A 17,967-nucleotide genomic window follows, 5' to 3' on the forward strand; every position below is an offset into this window, starting at 1 on the left:
CTAGAAGTCAAGCAGTTTCTTATATCTTATAATGACAGCAAACTAAACAAGTAACACTTTAGTTTAATTAGATTTTATATCAAGAAAAAGCAATAAAAGCAACTTAAAACTGTGAAAATGCCACTGAGCTGCTCCTCTGACACCTGAATTTTTGACAGCTTGAATTTGTACTTTCTTTCTTTCTACATTTTTTTTAAATGATTTATTTTACAAATATTACAAATTCCATTTCAGGCTCTGTTGACTCTGATAAAACACCTATTTACAGCCAGTAGACACACCGACTTCTGCTTTCAGACTGCAACTGAGAGAATTGTGACAGTAATATATATATATATATATATATATATATATATATTTATATATATATATATATATAATGTTTGCTCCACACTTATAAAGCTATATTCCCCAAACATTTTGAAGAGAAGAAGTTAAAAGGTCTATATAGTACATACGCCATAAAAACCTGTTTTACAGGTAAGGCAGAACCTGTACCTCACACGCGCAGATTTCCTACAGCTGATTTTACATGAGTTTTATTTACAATATATCCGCATTCTTCTTATGTAAACTCTTTTATAATAAAGAAATCACTCACCTTTAGTCAACAGTCCTTGTTGTGTGACATTAATATATGTTTCTGCCTTAAAAATATATATTTAAACTTTTCCAACAGCTCCACAACATGGAGTGCAGGCTGAAGGAGAAACACTTTCACTTTAGGAAGGAGGATTCATTACAGGAGATGAGTCGTTCGGGGAATGATTCGACTCTTTGAATCGGATCTTTTGGTGAACGTTGGGAGCTGACTCTTGCAATCAGTGGTTGAAGTAAATATTGTATTCTGAATTTCTACAGTGAATAAAGATATAAAAAAGGAGATATTGCTGATGTTCACAATATAAATGTATTTACTCAAAGGGACAAACATTTGCCAAACTATATATTTTACATTATTGCTTAATAAAATATAGTAATGTAATAATATAATAATGAAATAACTGTATGGTGCTACTATTAGTTTTATTATTATTATATTAGGATTGTGTGTTGTGTTTTTATACTTACTGTCTCTTTTTAAGTATGTCTACAGCATTTAGATGTAAACAAGATCAGTATTTCATTGTAAAGTTAGTGCACATATAATGAATAACTTGATTTCAATTATTAGAATAATAGAAGTCATCAGGCCAGCGATGGAAAACTCTGCAAGGGGCAATGAAAACAAGGTTACTCCACATCTATCAGAGGAGGCATGTGGTAGTCTCTTACTATCAAACTGGCATCCCATGTCTGTCTCTGTTGTGCATGTCCATAGGGAACATGCACAATGTTGTAAGTATGCAGAAAAAGATGCTTAAAAATGTGAGAAGAAGACGAAGAAGAAAACTATATAAAGATTTGGATCACAATAGTTTAGCACTCACACAATTATTTGAAGTCATTCTATCTTAAGCCAAAGAGTGTTTGGATACATTTCTGATAAAGGATAAATTCTGTTGACTTGAATTCATCATAAATCCAGTGTACCCCTTCCCTTTGCAGCAGTACAATTTAGCCCAACCCTAAAAGTCAAAACTCACTCTCAGACAGGCTGCGGCAGGTTTACTTCAGCTTTTCCGGTTCCGATTAACAGGGTACCCTCCCTGGCACGTTTTGCTGCCACTCCTGTCACCATTTTGTTTGTTATTGTTGGTTTATTTAAGTCATATTGTTTTAAATAACAGTGAGTTATTTAAGTTTTATTGTTTTCAGTGCCCCTACAGCTGTGATGTGGTGGTGCCATTTTATATACTTTGGACTGTAGTTTTTATTTCTGTAATCCACCTAGAATAACCTGCAGTGTGCATCGCAGAATCAACGTCTCAGTCTGGCTGCGTTTGTGGATTGTACAACTTTGTGCTCACAGTACGCTTCGGAGTATCAACGCCTTGGCCCGGCTGTGAGTGTGCACTTAATGACCATGGCCTTAAGGTACACTACACACCAGCTTCTGAATTTAAAACAGAGCTCTTGTTGTCTAGCCAAAGACTCTTACAAACTCTGTCGAGATGCTGGATTGTGCTGGCCCAAATTTAGCCTATTACCCAAAGACACTTAAAATTCAACATAGAAGCAAATACTCACATCTGCGAACCCAGTTGGAAATAGGAAAAAAAGACACCAGCCGTGAGTGAGAAGAAGCAAGGGTCCAGATTTTTTTTCCCACCTCACGAGATACACACCAATGAGAATTCTCAGAAGTGATCTGACACCTGGAGCTCAAGCTCCAGTATTTATACTGTATTTACACAGTAGATAACCAATATATTTTAGAAAGACTATGGTTTCAATATCAATAGGGTTAAAAAGAGCTCATCTACATTACCATGATGTTTAAAAAAAGGCTTATCAAATTTACCATGATGTTTTGAAAGAGGCTTATCAAATTTACCATGATGTTTTGAAAGAGGACTTTCTGACTACCATTAGGATTGAAAGTGGGAGAGAGAGAAAATGATTTAGAGAGACCTTAGTCTCATGTTGTTATCTCCTAATGTTATGTGTGTGCGTTGGGGCCTTTGGGTGTGTTATGTCTGCACGCCCGCCCTTGACTGTACGAGAGTGTGTGTTTCTCAGCCTGCACTCCTCAGCTCTTATAGTTCTCTGTGACTAATAAACCATAGTGTGTTACTCTTGAAGATCTTAAAGTGTGAATCCAACCAGTCCTGTGAATTTTCAATAAAATTACATATTACTCATACTAGGTCTCCCTCCTGTTTATTTCATGTCATTTTTATCCACAACATTCCCCCATCTGAGGCTATAAAGCCTCATAAACTACCTTAATTAAGCAGGTATCTGTGGAGAAACTGGTTCTGCCGCACCCCATGGCTGTCCCCCGCTAGCTGTCGGAGGATTACTCTAAGGAAGCCATAATTCCTGCGCTCATCCTCGTAATCAAATGGGTCCCTTACAGTAACCATTTCTACGCTACACTGAAGTATGCCCACAGTTTTGTATTTGTCGGGACCTGCAGAGTCTTGCTTCCCCAAAAAAAAATAATAAAACCCCAAACCTTCGCAGTCAAGGGTGGGCGAAAAAACCTCCTATGAGGAAAAATTCCCACCCTGCCAGCACTATGTGCTCGACAGCACCATTATACTTTTCTCGTGCCTGAGTGCGTCACACTTTGTTGCACATCACATGTCACAGGTCATATCACAAACATTTTATAACAATACAACTTGACAGTCTCTGTTGGCAGTATCTCTCTGTATGCTGGTTGTCTTCAGCTCAAGCACTTTACATACTGTAGAGAGCCACCCTTTGGGGAGAGGTTAGGCTAGCACTTACACCCAGGGTATGGATCATCACATCTTCTCATCCTGGTCTGCCATTGACTTGAGAGTTCTACAATAATGTCTCTTGAGGGCAGACCCCCCGTTGACAGCAGCTTCGTACCGGACCTTCACGTGTTCCCCACCACCTCGTCATTGGAGGATCGACCATCCTCCGGGGATCGGGGGTCGCATGTTCTTGTAGTCAGCTGCTGCCTTGTAGTCAGCTTCAGCCATTCTCTCGCTGCTCCTGGTCTCCCTCTCCGGGTGAACACCTCCCCCCATTGAGTCGGTAACGCCTCACCCATAACAATGCACCCAGCTCTTTTCCTGTGAATAGATAGCTTCATACATAATAGTTAGTTGTCTCATATATGTTTTTGATCCATCTGCAATTACTCCAGTGGCAGTCCTTCATAAGGAACAGACACAGACATGGGTCGACCCATAAGCACTTCACGCGGTGTTAGATACATATTGCTGTTAGTCTGCATGCAATAGGTCATTAGTGCAAGAGGTAGACCATCTACCGAAATAGTATCAACACAAATTACGTTAAACTTGAGATGGTATGCCAGATCTAGGACCTATCCCTGGTCAAGGAAAAAAAATTTTGAGCACAAATATCACACTCAGATTATCCTCCACCGTTGTCTGTAAGTACAGAGATCATTCCTCTACCTTCCCCCTCGCACACTGGTTAAAACTATGGGCATCTGTAATACATACAGTGCAAAGTGCAGAAGGTACAATTAGAATTCAATTAACTATTTGCTCGGTATGTTAAAGTGGAGTTCCAACTTATTCTAAAACCTCACTGCATTCGCACAATTCCAAACCAATGACACAATCCATGGGCATAAACGTCAGTATTTATCTATATATTTATATATTAGCAATTCTACCCTTAACCAGGTTGCACTCTGTAGTGATAGCTTTTAATTCAGCCAATTGGGCAGATCAGGGTGCTCATAATGTTTGTGAAATTTCAGACTCGAAACTTCAGACTTTTAAGCTCAAGGAAATATGAATTTCGGCTAGGCAATCGTGAGTGTTCTCAGTGACTGGCTCCACAGAATTAATTAGGCAATACAACACTACAGTTGGTGTGTTAGGCACACTAATAGGTTTAAGAATTTCATTTTGGGTGGCACATAGACATATCCCCATATCCTGTTCTTTCAAAATAGAAATGACCTGGTGTGATGAGTGTAAGATCGATGTGTGAGAGAGCAATTTTCCCAGTGATCTGCACTAAGAGAGCATCTCCAGCCGTGGCACGCACCGTGCTGGCAATCCTTGTGCCACCAAATCCAATGTTTTCAATACATAAACTACAGCCCTGCAAGCGCCCCATACTCCGGAGCCGGGACCCCCCCAGTGGCGTCCCCCCTTTCAGTCACATGTAAGACAAAGTCTTTGTTGAAGTTTGCCAGCCATAGTACAGGTACCGAGCATAAGTCCATTCAATGTCAGGCTTGTCCAAAGAACACCCGGATCTCAGGATTTTGTCATGTAGAGAGCAATCAGTGATCCACTGCAGACCATACTTGATAACGTCCAGGAACATTTGTTGTGCTTTCATGGGGCAGAGGATGACCCCAATCATGTCCTGTCGGCTTTGGGAGCGTGCAAGGGAGTCTATGACCACAGAGGAGTACACCGCAGGGGAGCCCACAGCCCCCGAAGGAGACGCTCCCAGGTGTACTACTGATCTAGGAATGTTAAGCGGAGTAACGGCCTTGAGCTCTCACATGCAGTCACTTGGAAAAAGCACTGATCAATAATAATATCATGTGGAATGGAATGGGTTACACTAGGGACATTTTATATATATAATTATATATATATATATATATATATATATATATATATATATATATATATATATACAACATACTATAAATAATGGAGATACTGTGATGACTAGTTAATTGACTGTGCAACTTTTGTGTAAAATGCCATCCTCTTCCAGCCTTAAACATTGGTTACTGGGTGGGTTGTATTGCAGAACTTATCGCATTTGTTATCACAGCTTGCTGTAATAATGCTAGACTAAGTGGGCATGTTCCTTCATCCTTTTCTGAGGATTGAAGATATTGTTTACAGGACACAGGATGACTATACTTCACTTTAGCTTATTACAGTGTACATGTTCCTTGCCGTGCTTCAACCTTATGTAGCCCATAATGTGCCCAGTATGTTAGCAAGTTCAGGATGAGGGGTGCCATCATCACTGTCCAATTTGGAAACTGGAGACAGACAACTGGGAACACACAACTGCAAAACTCCTCATTAAATGTTCAATTTATGCACCAGATCTAGGCCTATTAAAAATGGTGAATACTTTTCAAGTGATTCACTGTATACTGATTTTAATAATGCAGAAAGCCATTAAACATTCAAAATGAGGAGACTTCTGATGTTTACAGAGCACACACATTGTTCCTAGCCTCCTGTCCTATGTCCCTTTTAGAAAGCCTTTTCAGTGAACCGTTTACATGTTATCAGTTTGCAAAAAAGTCTAAGGTCATAAAAACATATCATCACAACAGCTGTTTTGAAAGTCCTAAAACAATGTCACGGTACCTTCTGCACTTCCCTCTTTGTCGATTTATCAAAGGCTTTCGACACAGTGGATCATGAAATATTGCTGCAGAGATTAAATAATGTTGGTCTATCAAATCATTTAAAAATTATTGAAGTAATCTCAACTTCTCTAATCAAAGGAATAACATCTCTCATAAAGGGGTCTTCCACTCTCATGTTTAGTTAATCTGTAAAAGAGTTCTAGTCTGTTGACTTCAAAAAATACAAACCCAATTGGCAAAGATTCATTCTTCTCCCTTCCTGATTTCCTTTCTTAATATCCTTCTGGTGCATGAAAAACAAATTCCTTTAGTCTAGGACTATTTGTGATGTACACTGACCTAACATGTTAATATCCCATCTGTGCTAACGAGTGATAATCCCAATAATACAGAACTAAAAAAAATAGAGTAAATGAGGTTGAGATCTAGACATGTATTTACAGTTCTCTAGGCACTTTTATCCCACTAATTTTTATTCAAAACAAGCTATTGAATTTGTTTTTACTGTGTACAACAATAGTGTTTAGTCTAAATGGTAGACATGCATGCACCCCTTTGACCCTTATTAACTGACAACTGTACCACACTCAAAATATCACTCAGACCCTTCATACATGACATTTAAATTGTGTTCACTTTATTTAAATATATCTAATTAGGAGTAATGTGAATATGTATTTAACTTAGTCTAAAATAAAATTTATCATCTATGAGCTTTGTTTCAATTTACCACCAATTTGTTTCCTTGGTTGAGCGCCCATTTGTGAAAAGGCATAAGATTCCTTCTATAAATGTATCCATTTCATTTAAACTGTATTTGACCATATTAAGGTAGTGTTAAATCTACTCATGTCACAAACCACATTTCCCATCCTGCACTGTGGTCCACAAACATGGCTGCCATGGACTGCAATTCCCAGATCACACACACCTGCATCCAGTTCACAGCTCAGTCACAGCTACCGTCTAACGATTTATCAATTCACTTCACAGATTGTGCAGTATATGCTCCATTCCTCGAGTTTGTGACCACTGCTCTGTATTATTTAAATATTGCAACTCGTATACGTTATATGACATATCCATAGCACACCGTATAATATATATATATATATATATATATATATATATATATATATATATATATATATATATTTGTATATTTACACAACTACTTTATTCTATTCACCAATCTACAGTTCAGAAAAGAAACAAATCACTTCAAACTACACTGTTGCAAAGAGACTGTAATTAAACTAACTCACAAACTCACATCAGCACAACATGTCAGCAAAAGGAACCATTATGCAAGGCTGCCTAATCCAGATACTCGTACTATCTGCAGAACCCGAATTCCACCTTAAGTAATCACCACCTTATTCTAATGTTACAGACTCAGATATCACATCTGTAACAGACATACAACACCTTACAGAGAGTTTAAAATATGCAGACTACTACTGCCATCTGATCTTACTAATTATTCATCACTGGACATAACCAGCATTTAAAGAGAAAATATGCAGAAATCATTCATCATTATGCAACATGAATACCACACGCCAGAAGAACTCACACTTACACTGCTTAACAATGTATAGACACGTACGCGTATAGGAATCACAGATACACAAATTAGTTATGGTTATTCCAGCTCTTGTTAGTGGGTCAGTTCATTTGACTTACCTACATTTTAATACTGCTGTGAAGGTACAGTGCTCTCTAAAACCAAATGTTTAGGCTCAACATTATCTCAACAGGGGGGAATGTGACTTAGCCTGATACGGACCACATTGCACATGTCTCACTTCGGTCCTGGTGATTTGGCCTCAGAGTTAGGCAGAGACCGTAACCTCGGGTCTGTTTTACTTTTCAGGTTTTTATTAATTTGTTAAGTACCTCACTCACAAGGAACAGGTTCAAATGTCAGCTGATCAATTTTATCATTAGTCAGGCAAAGATGTTGATATGCCTGTGCAGAAGAAACAACGTGGCACAACACATAAACTGCCAGTAAAGTTCTCTCCGGACTGATAACATCAAAAAATACTGATTGATTTTAATTTTTACAGAAATATGTTTAAAGATATATATATATATATATATATATATATATATATATATATATATATATATATATATATATATCTGGCTCTCCCCAGACTGAGTTGGGGCCATCATCTGCGTAGGCCCTGCGGCAGCTTTCGCAAAAAATTATATTATTGTCATTTTGGGGCCTTTAACTAAACAACACATTCATAATTTATGGAATATAAATGAAAGGTCCAAATGGACTGACTCACTCATTTCTCAACAATGGCTTGAAAATGCACACTTTTTTTTCCCCCCACCTTCAGTCTTCCTTCTTCCCTGGATCACACAATCTGGGAATATGTTGTTATATATTACAGGTCTAGAAGTTCTTATTTACACAATAGGCAGTCTGGCAGATGTCTAAAATATTTACAATGTTCTTGAATGCTCCCCAATTTTTAAAACACTCACACAGCAGTTATTGATACCAAAGTAATTATAATACACACAGTCACACCCGACTCACAGAAAGTCTGTACCAGGTTCAAAACATTAAAAAAAAAAGCAAAAATATCTCACAATGTTCTGTGTTACCCAGCTCAATCTGAAGAGCACACACACAGTATTGTTTTTCCTTTTTTTTTCTTCTTTCTTCCACACAGACGGCAGGCCTGCCTGCGCAGATAAGAACAGACAGGAACACACACATACACTCCTTTTTTATCAACAACGCCTGCAAGCTCACATACACATATTATATTCACACACTATTACACATATTTATTTTATTACATACACACAATTGAGGTTTCAGAGTATAAAGCACCGTCACACCAGCTCCGTATGTATGAAGCTTACAGTCATATAAATTAAATGCAACTTTCCCCGAAACTAATTTTCAAAGCTTATCCAACACACATATCTCCTTATGTATGGAGCTCATGTTCAGAGCACTAATGAATACATTTTTCCCTGTCTCCAAAACTAAGTTTCAGAGCTTATCGCGCATGCATGCACGCTCTCACACCACACTCATATTATAAGCACACACATTTGTTATTACACATTCATACACCGGGCACGCTGGGTCCGTTCCCTAAGTTGCGTGACCCGGACCTGGGCCCAGGATTTATACCCCTCTCTATCCAGACCTGGACTCAATCCAGCGGTGTTAGGGGTCTCCCACCAATGCAGCCGCCACCTCTAGTGGCCGGTATCTGGGGTTTGAGGCCTCATATCCACCTGCTTCCTATCCAGCCCTGGAATCTTTAACCAGCAGTATTGCAGGACTTTCACTCACACAACACATACAATTTCATTAAACAGTCTTATGAACCTTATTCATAGCCCTTATACAATTACAATCGGTTCACACTTCTCTTACCTCTTCTCACTCACTCAAGGTTCTTTTGGAGACCAACTTTAGTCTTTCTTCCCACCCCGGGGCTTCCCACTCATAGCAACAGATCACTAAACCAGAACTTTGAAATAACAGGCGTCTGCAATACCTTTTTTTCCCCTACATGGCCTATCTGTTGCTTAGAGAGTGAAGTCCCACGGGAGAGATTACAGACATAATATAGATCTTAACCCAGTCCCATCTGGGGTGCCAAATGCTGGCCCAAATTTAGCCTATTACCCAAAGACACTTAAAATTCAACAGAGAAGCAAATACTCACATCTGTGAACCCAGGTGGAGATAGAAAAAAGACACCAGCCGTGAGTGAGAAGAAGCAAAGTTCCGGATTTTATTTCCACCTCACGAGATCCACACCAATGAGAATTCTCAGAAGTGATCTGACACCTGGAGCTCAAGCTCCAGTATTTATACTGTATTTACACAGTAGATAACCAATATATTTTAGAAAGACTATGATTTCAATACCAATAGGGTTAAAAAGAGCTCATCTACATTACCATGATGTTTAAAAAAAGGCTTATCAAATTTACCATGATGTTTTGAAAGAGGACTTTCTGACTACCATTAGGATTGAAAGTGGGAGAGAGAGAAAACAATTTAGAGAGACCTTAGTCTCATGTTGTTATCTCCTAATGTTATGTGTGTGCGTTGGGGCCTTTGGGTGTGTTATGTCTGCACGCCCGCCCTTGACTGTACGAGAGTGTGTGTGTTTCTCAGCCTGCACTCCTCAGCTCTTATATTTCTCTGTGACTAAAAACCATAGTGTGTTACTCTTAAAGATCTTAAAGTGTGAATCCAACCAGTCCTGTGAATTTTCAATAAAATTACATATTACTTATACTAGGTCTCCCTCGTGTTTATTTCATGTCATTTTTATCCACAACATTTGCTACGTCCTAAACCATATGTCCATCGGGGGTTTGCTGTCTCATCCGCTCCTAACATCTTTGTCCCTCCCTGTCGATGTAAGACCAACAAACTGTTTCATACTGGTGTTGATCACAGTAATTTAATATCGGTTCCCTGCATGGAGATTAAACCACTGTCATCTCCGCTTCAGAGCCTGGCTTATGCCGCATTAGTCAATGTGCGGTCCGTGAATAACAAGGAGCTGCTTTTATTGGATATTCTTACAGATAAAAAGCTGGACTTGTTGTTTTTAACCGAAACCTGGCATAAAGAAAATGATGGCCTCCTGTTCAACCAGATCCCTCCAGCGGGCTTTGGAGTATTTGACCTACCGAGGTTATCTGGCAGAGGCGGAGACATTATTGTGGTTTACAACCTGAAGTTCAACATAAGCTCTGTGTCCGTTCCCCACTTTCCATCATTTGAATGCCAGGTCTTGAGTATTTCCGCTCCTATATCTACTATCATTGCTACAGTCTATAAACCACCTAAGGCTAAGACATGCAGCTTTTATGTCAGAGTTTGCTGACTTCCTGTCAATGTTGAGAATGAAATTTGACAGAATTTTAACCTTGGGAGACTTTAACATTCATGTGGACCAGAGTGACTCTGTGGCAGCTAAGGAATTTCTGTCGCTAATTGATTGTTTTAACTTCGCACAGTTTGTAACTGACCTGACTCATAACAAGGGCCATACCCTGGATCTTGTGATTGCAAACGGCTCGTTTGTATCGCAGATTTCATCTATTGACATTGGACTGTCAGATCATTCAGCTGTCTTCTTTAACCTGGAACTGTATCATCCAAGTGAGCCTACCATCCGAACAGTAACCTCCCGGAAGTGGAAGTCTATTGATTAGACCGTTTTCTCCAATTCTGTTGTTTCCATCTTAAGTGATCTGCATCCATCATCGCTGGAGGAGAAAGTTCTACAGTTAAATTCTGCTCTTGCTACTTATCTTGACTATTTTGCTCCCCTAAGGTCATGTAAGGTCACATTCGCCCGCTCTGCTCCCTGGTATAATGACAATCTGAGCTCTAGAAAGGCTGTTTGTTGGAAAATGGAGCGTAAATGGTGCCTTACTGGCTTGAATGTCTACTATCAAGCGTGGAAGGATCTTCTGGGTGATTACCGAGCATTAATGGAGACTGAAAGATCATCTTATTTCTCTCCGGCTATTGTAAACAATCAAAGAAATCCCTGTCACTTGTTCTAAAGCATGAACAGATTACTTCAAGTTAGTACTGTTACCACTTTGCCTGTTTCTCAGCAGCTATGTAATTCTTTTCTTCAGTTTTTTAATTCTAAGAATGATAATCTTCGCAAAGAAATTTCTGTTACACCTGACTCTACCACTTCACTCCTTCGTCCATCTGGGTTCACTGGTGTTTCTTTCACTCATTTCTCACTGCTTGATTCTGGGGTTCTCACAAGGGAGGTATCCAGCATGAAATCAACCACTTGCTTGTTTGATCCAATTCCCAAAAACCTATTTAAATCTTGCTTTGATGTTTGGTGCCCTGCTATCCTCGGTATTATAAATGAATCATTGGAGACTGGGGTCGTTCCAGCAGTACTAAAGACTGCTGCTGTTACACCTGTACCAAAGAAAGAAAATGCTTCCATGGATGATTTTAACAATTTTTGTCCCATCTCAAATCTGCTGTTTTTGGCAAAAATACCTGACCGTTCCCAGTTTATTTCTATGGCTAGTTACAGGTCTGACACTAGCTCTGTGCTCACTGGTGTTCCTCAGGGATCAGTTTTAGGCCCTTCACTTTTCAATATTTATTTATCTCCACTTGGGCATCTGTTGCGATTGCTCGGCCTTCATTATCACTTTTATGCTGACGATACCCAAATCTACATTCACTAAAAATCTGCTGAAAACCTTGATGTTTGTTTTCTTTCTGTCTGTATTTCTGAGATAAAAACATGGATGAATAATAGTTTTCCGTGCCTGAATAGCAGTAAAACTGAAGTTATGCTTATAGGTTCCCATCAGCAAATTCTCAAAGCTGGTCCACTGTCTTTATTTGTTCATGGCTCTGTTCTAGATACTTGAAGTAAGATGAGGAACCTTGGAGTAATTTTTGATACTAACTGTACATTTGATTCTTTTGTTCAGAGCACTGTTAAAGCATCCTTTTTCACCTCAGAAATATAGCAAGACTGCACGCTATGCTAAACTTCTCTGTAGCTGAAAAGCTGATTAGCTCATTCGTTGTCACTCGGCTAGATTACTGTAACGCTCTTTTAGCTGGAGTGTCTAAATACACATCAATAAACTGCAATATGTACAAAAATCTGCCACCAGGATCCTGACGGGGACCAGGAAATACAATCATATTACTCCTGTTTTGGAGTCCTTGCACTGGCTCCTGGTCAGGTTCCGTATCGATTTTAAAATTATGATGCTGACATACAAAGCATTACATGGCTTGGCTCCTAATTACATATCTGCTTTATTAATTCCTTACACCCCAAATGGCAGACTGCGCTCCTCACAGTGTAATTTGTTATCTGCTCCACAAATGCATGTAACCCTGTTCCCTGAGAAGGGAATGCTGTGCGAAGCACCCTCGAGTGTGACCGATGTTTCTTGTGTAACATCATGCCTATTTATAGGCCTGCCATGATCAGGTGATGTGGCAATTAAGTGCATTGCGTGATATATAAACAACACCTGTGAACAGCGCCATCAGCCTCTATTATCTGAAGCGGAAATGCAATTCACAGGCATGCCCCAGTATGACAAAGCTACAGAACGTCTCGGTCCCTTCTCAGGGAACAGAGTTACATGCGTAACCCAGATGTTCCCTTTCAAAGGGAAGTCCACGTTGAATTAGCTGAACGTTGTGGGAATGAGAATAGTACTGAGTGTATGGCCTGTTCAAAAAGATCCGAGCCCAAGGGTCACTGCAAGACATTCGAGCCTGGGCCGGAATGTATATCCACGCTGTAAAATCAAATGAATGTGTGTGGCGTAGACCACCCCGCCACAGCACACACATCCTGTAAGGATACCCCTTTGGACAAAGCCTTCGAGGAGGGGACACCCCTAGTGGAATGAGCCCTTATGCCTAATGGCGTAGTGAGACCGCGCGCCTCATAAGCGATAGAGATTACTTCCACTATCCAATTAGAGATGCGTTGCTTCGACACAGCATCACCTCTACTGTCGCCACCAAAGCTGACCAGCAGCTGCTCTGACTTAGGCCAGTAGCCAGAGTGATGTAAGTACATAAAGCCCTTACTGGACACAGTAAGTGCAATTTCTCTTGTTCTGTACATCACAATCAACAGCAGCACAGCTTGAATCTCCTCCATGCTTGTTGGACGTCTGGTCACCCTGGTGTGTGTTTCTGCTATCTTTTCTTCCAGTCACAGATAAATCTCTATTTGTCACTTAATGGTGACAGGGATGTTAAGCAACATATATTTATTCTTATTTAACAGATGGCAGGATCAGGTTTTATAACCCAATTACAATACAATCAATAATTAAACAGTAAGTTACAGATACCTGAAGAAGCCTCATCTTTCTGTTCAAGTGTTAAACCTGGCTGATGCCGTTTTATTAGTTTTTTAGTTTGTTGTTGCTTTTCTGAAAAGATTTGAAATGTCCATTTCAAATATTTCGATATATACACACCCACGGATCGGATTTTAAACAGCATCAATTACTAGAAAAAATAAGATGCAGCTGATTGTTTTGGTTGTGAATAACATGAATGTACATCTTCTAACATTTTTGAGCTACTGCTCTACAGCTACTGAAGACAGAACTCTGAATATAAGCCGGCTCAAAGAGTCGACTCATCATCTTTAATGAATCCTCCTACCTAAAGTGAGTATTTCTCCTCAGCCTCCACTGCATTTTGTGGAGAGGTTGGAAAAGTTCAAACAAAACCTTTAAGGCAGAAACGGTTATATTAATGTCACACAACAAGCACTAGTGACTAAAGGTGCGTGATTTCTTTATTATAAACGACTTTATATAAGAAGAATGCGGGTAGCCTATATTGTATATAAAACTCGTGTAAAATCAGCTGTAGGAAATCTTTGATGAAGAAGAACCTGGGCTCAGCCATGGACGATTAACAGTCCAGCTAAGTTCCTGTCTCCAATTTCTCATGAATTAAACATTCAGAATGTTTGGGGAATATATAATTGGTATCAACATGGAACACACTGTGTTTTTAAAATAGATTTCGTCACACTTCTCTCAGTTGCGGTCCGGAAGCAGAATGCAGGGGCTGCGTCCGAGTATCACTACTGCGCAATAGGCTGTAGTAAGTCCGAATTCACAGTTCATAAAACAGTTCATAGAACAGCAGATAAGAAATACCTACTGCTGACCTAGAACCAAGCACAGCCGAATATATATTTAAAATTTTCTCCCGTTAAAGCCCGCGGAAGCCAACCTTTCAGAAACGCAGCTCATAGTAATGGAGTCAGTAAGGGACCGTGTAAAAAGTGCATGACCTTGGCAACTGTGTAAGATTCTACCAAGATTATAGTCGTCTACTTCACAAGATATCTGATTTATTATGTGTTAGGATACAGTTTGTATTCAGTATTTATTTATAGCATATATTTTATTAATGATATACATTTTTATTAACAAATAGATTTATTGTGCAACGTAAAACCCAGGGTTAGTCTTAGCAACTACAGCAAACTGCTGTTTTTATTGCTAAAACAATCTGTAAACAAATAGAAATTAAATTCTATTTTTATGATTCACACTATATTATACTCCATTCTTCTTATCAAAGGCAACTGTATTTTGAAAATAATCAAGGGTATTTTGTTTAAAAAAGAAAAATAATTAAAATGAAAAACCATTGCTTATAGGAGTTACACATGTAAAACCAAACATACTATAATACAGCTTATTATTGCTATCAAGTACAGCAAATAGAATTTGAAATCTCATTTTTAAATAATTTTTATTGTATTATAATTTTAAAATATACAAATTTTTAATGTTGCTTTTTTATTTTGCAAAAGAGAAAAATAAGAAAAATCTATGAGTTACACATGTAAAACCAAATGCACCATGATAGTCTATTATTGCTACTAGGGCTGCAACTAACGATAATTTTCATAATCGATTAGTTGGCCTTTTATTTTGTTGATTATTCGGACGGGGCGGGGCAAACTTTCAGTGCCTTTTTTTTCTGTTTATTTCAAATAAAATCCACAAACTGAGTGTTACAAATAAAAATTCAGACTAAAACTTTACAGAACTGTTTGTCCAAAACAGAAAAGAACCCAATGCTCTCTCTCTCTCTCTCTCTCTCACACACACACACACACACACACACCCCCACAAACACACACACACACACTAGAATATATATTATTCATTTAGGACTATAGTTTAATTCGGTGCATTTTGTGAATCCATAAAAAAATAATGCATAAGCACTTATAAATATAAACTAACTAAATAAGATTTATATATATATATATATATATATATATATATATATATATATATATCATTATTCTTTATGTATGCACAAAAAGCACTGAATTAAACTACAGTCCTAAATTAATAATAAAAACTCACTTTCACTGCACCTTGTGGTTTCTGTTACTCAATGTCTTTAGACATTATTTTACTTTTGATCATAGTGTTTTAATTAGACATTACAGATCTTACTCTCTGCATCAGCTTGTCTGCATCGCGTGTGAGGAGTAATGCGTCATCATTACTAACACATCACTTCCGTTATGATAAACTACACAATTTACACTGCAAGCGTGCAAATACAACATATAATGACAATAAACTTAACCTTTTAAGCAACTTGCGACCGCATCACTGTCATGCTTCCATGCTCCACAAACTCCGCTTTATGAAGTTTATAAGTCTTCTCGGCGGTGTTTAATATAAAATGCTCCCTGCCTTAGAGGACTTAGAGGTCGCACACTTTCTTCCTCAGTCACGTGACGATTTCGCCTCTGTCTGATGGTGACTGGGGTCATGTTGGGAATAAAAGATAACGCTGACAGAAAGTAAACTGAAGAAAGTCAGTGTCAGTGACTCTAAGGCTAAAGCTAGCGGTGTCGCATTACGTGCGTGTGATGTCAAGCACCGTCGACTAGGAAGTGGATTATACTTCTGGTTAGTAAAAAACCCGCCAGTGTTATATTTGAGATGATCTTACCTTTCTAAAATCCACACACTAGATGGTTGAGTACTCCGTGCACAGTGTAAGTGCACAGTACTTCATTTGGGACACAACTTTAGTATTTACTCTCCGAAGCGTGTTTTCGGAACAGAAGTAACGTAATGAGTAAATCTCCCCCGTGCGGCGCGCAGACCGACTAATCCATAATGAGATTCATTGACAACGATTTTCATAATCGATTATTATCGATTGGTTGTTGCAGCTCTAACTGCTACCAACTACAGCAAATATATTTTTTAAAAACTCAGTTTTTATTTATTTTTTTTAAATAAATGTATTAAAAAAAGAAAAATAATAAAATTTCAGTAAGTTTTTGATTGTATGAGGTACACATTTAAAATCAAATGCGCTGTGATACAATTCATTATTGCTGCTAACTACAGCAAATAGATTTTAAAAACTCAGTTTTAATTTTTTTTATTTTAATGTATTTTAAAAAGGAATTACACATGTAAAACCAAATGCACTATGATTGCATCCATTTGTCACGTAATTTATGTAATGGAGGTTTGGACGGATACAAGTGCAGTAAAAGACTTTCATTTACGAGTGACAGGCAGACAAATCCAAATCATGATACAGAAGCGTGGCCAAAACAGGCATAGTGTGGTCAGGCGATCTACAAACAGGTATAAACTGGGTTAGGCTAGAATCCGGAATCGAGAAATGAGAAACAAGGTCATGAACATGAAACAAAACCGACAGACAAGAAACAACCATTTGGTAAGAAGATAAACTCAATACTACGGAAGGTACAAAGAGACAAGAGGGGTTTATATGACAAATGTAATCAGGGGTGAAACACAAGACAGCTGAAAACACACCTACGGGAACAACCAATTACAAGACAGGGGTGGAGACAGGACAAAAACCATAACAAAAGCACATGTAGAAAGTAAAGAAAGTCAATGCCACTGAAGACCCAAACGCATGCACTCGCTAAGAGCTCACGCATCGGCTCGCGCTTCGGGTCTCCGAGCACGCTGCATGCTACAGCGCTAGCACACATTACTGTAATGATGAATATGAAAAATAACCTAAAAATCCACCATCCAGCTAAGTTTTCGCAATTAGCGCTGCTGGCAGACGCCCTCCCATCTCTTCTTAAACCTTGAAATGTTGGAAATACTCACGTTTTTTGAAAAATGTTACGCTATACATTGTGCAAAGGATTTTTTTGAATATTAACATTTATATTTTGGAAACAAAAACACAACTGACTGTCCACAAGCTTTAAAGCACTGTATTAAAATGCTAAAAAAGAAAAACAAAAGCACAAACTAAGTGTTAACTGGTAAGAGGTTGAATGTTCTGCAGTAACACACACATTCACTCATCTGAATACAGTAACATGTTCCTTTATTCTGTAAATGTATGACACTTCTTACATTTATATGTAACTAAATGTTATAACCCCATTACCGTTACTGGTCTCATTAAAACATAATTACATTTGTTTCTAAATATAGCATCAAACAACATA

The 17,967-nt window shown here is 38.5% G+C and overlaps 2 protein-coding genes across 4 annotated transcripts in view; one reads left to right on the top strand and one right to left on the bottom strand.

Moving 5' to 3' along the window:
• Positions 1 to 17,967, bottom strand: part of LOC128623034 (NACHT, LRR and PYD domains-containing protein 12-like) — a 393,909-nt gene that overhangs the window by 53,342 nt on the left and 322,600 nt on the right. Inside the window, exon 1 of one of the 2 annotated variants that reach the window (XM_053649881.1) lies at positions 602 to 703. The exons of the other annotated variant lie outside the window; for it this stretch is intronic. The gene's annotated coding sequence lies outside the window, so the exon portion shown is untranslated. Of the gene's footprint in view, positions 1 to 601; positions 704 to 17,967 lie in introns of those variants that run through there. 2 annotated transcript variants of the gene reach the window in all.
• Positions 14,100 to 17,967, top strand: part of LOC128623035 (NLR family CARD domain-containing protein 3-like) — a 96,748-nt gene continuing 92,880 nt past the window's right edge. For both annotated transcript variants that reach the window (XM_053649883.1, XM_053649884.1), the window contains exon 1: positions 14,100 to 14,246. The gene's annotated coding sequence lies outside the window, so the exon portion shown is untranslated. The remainder of the gene's footprint in view (positions 14,247 to 17,967) is intronic.

This window comes from Ictalurus furcatus, chromosome 19 (assembly GCF_023375685.1).
Source record: "Ictalurus furcatus strain D&B chromosome 19, Billie_1.0, whole genome shotgun sequence".
Lineage (NCBI taxonomy): Eukaryota > Metazoa > Chordata > Actinopteri > Siluriformes > Ictaluridae > Ictalurus > Ictalurus furcatus.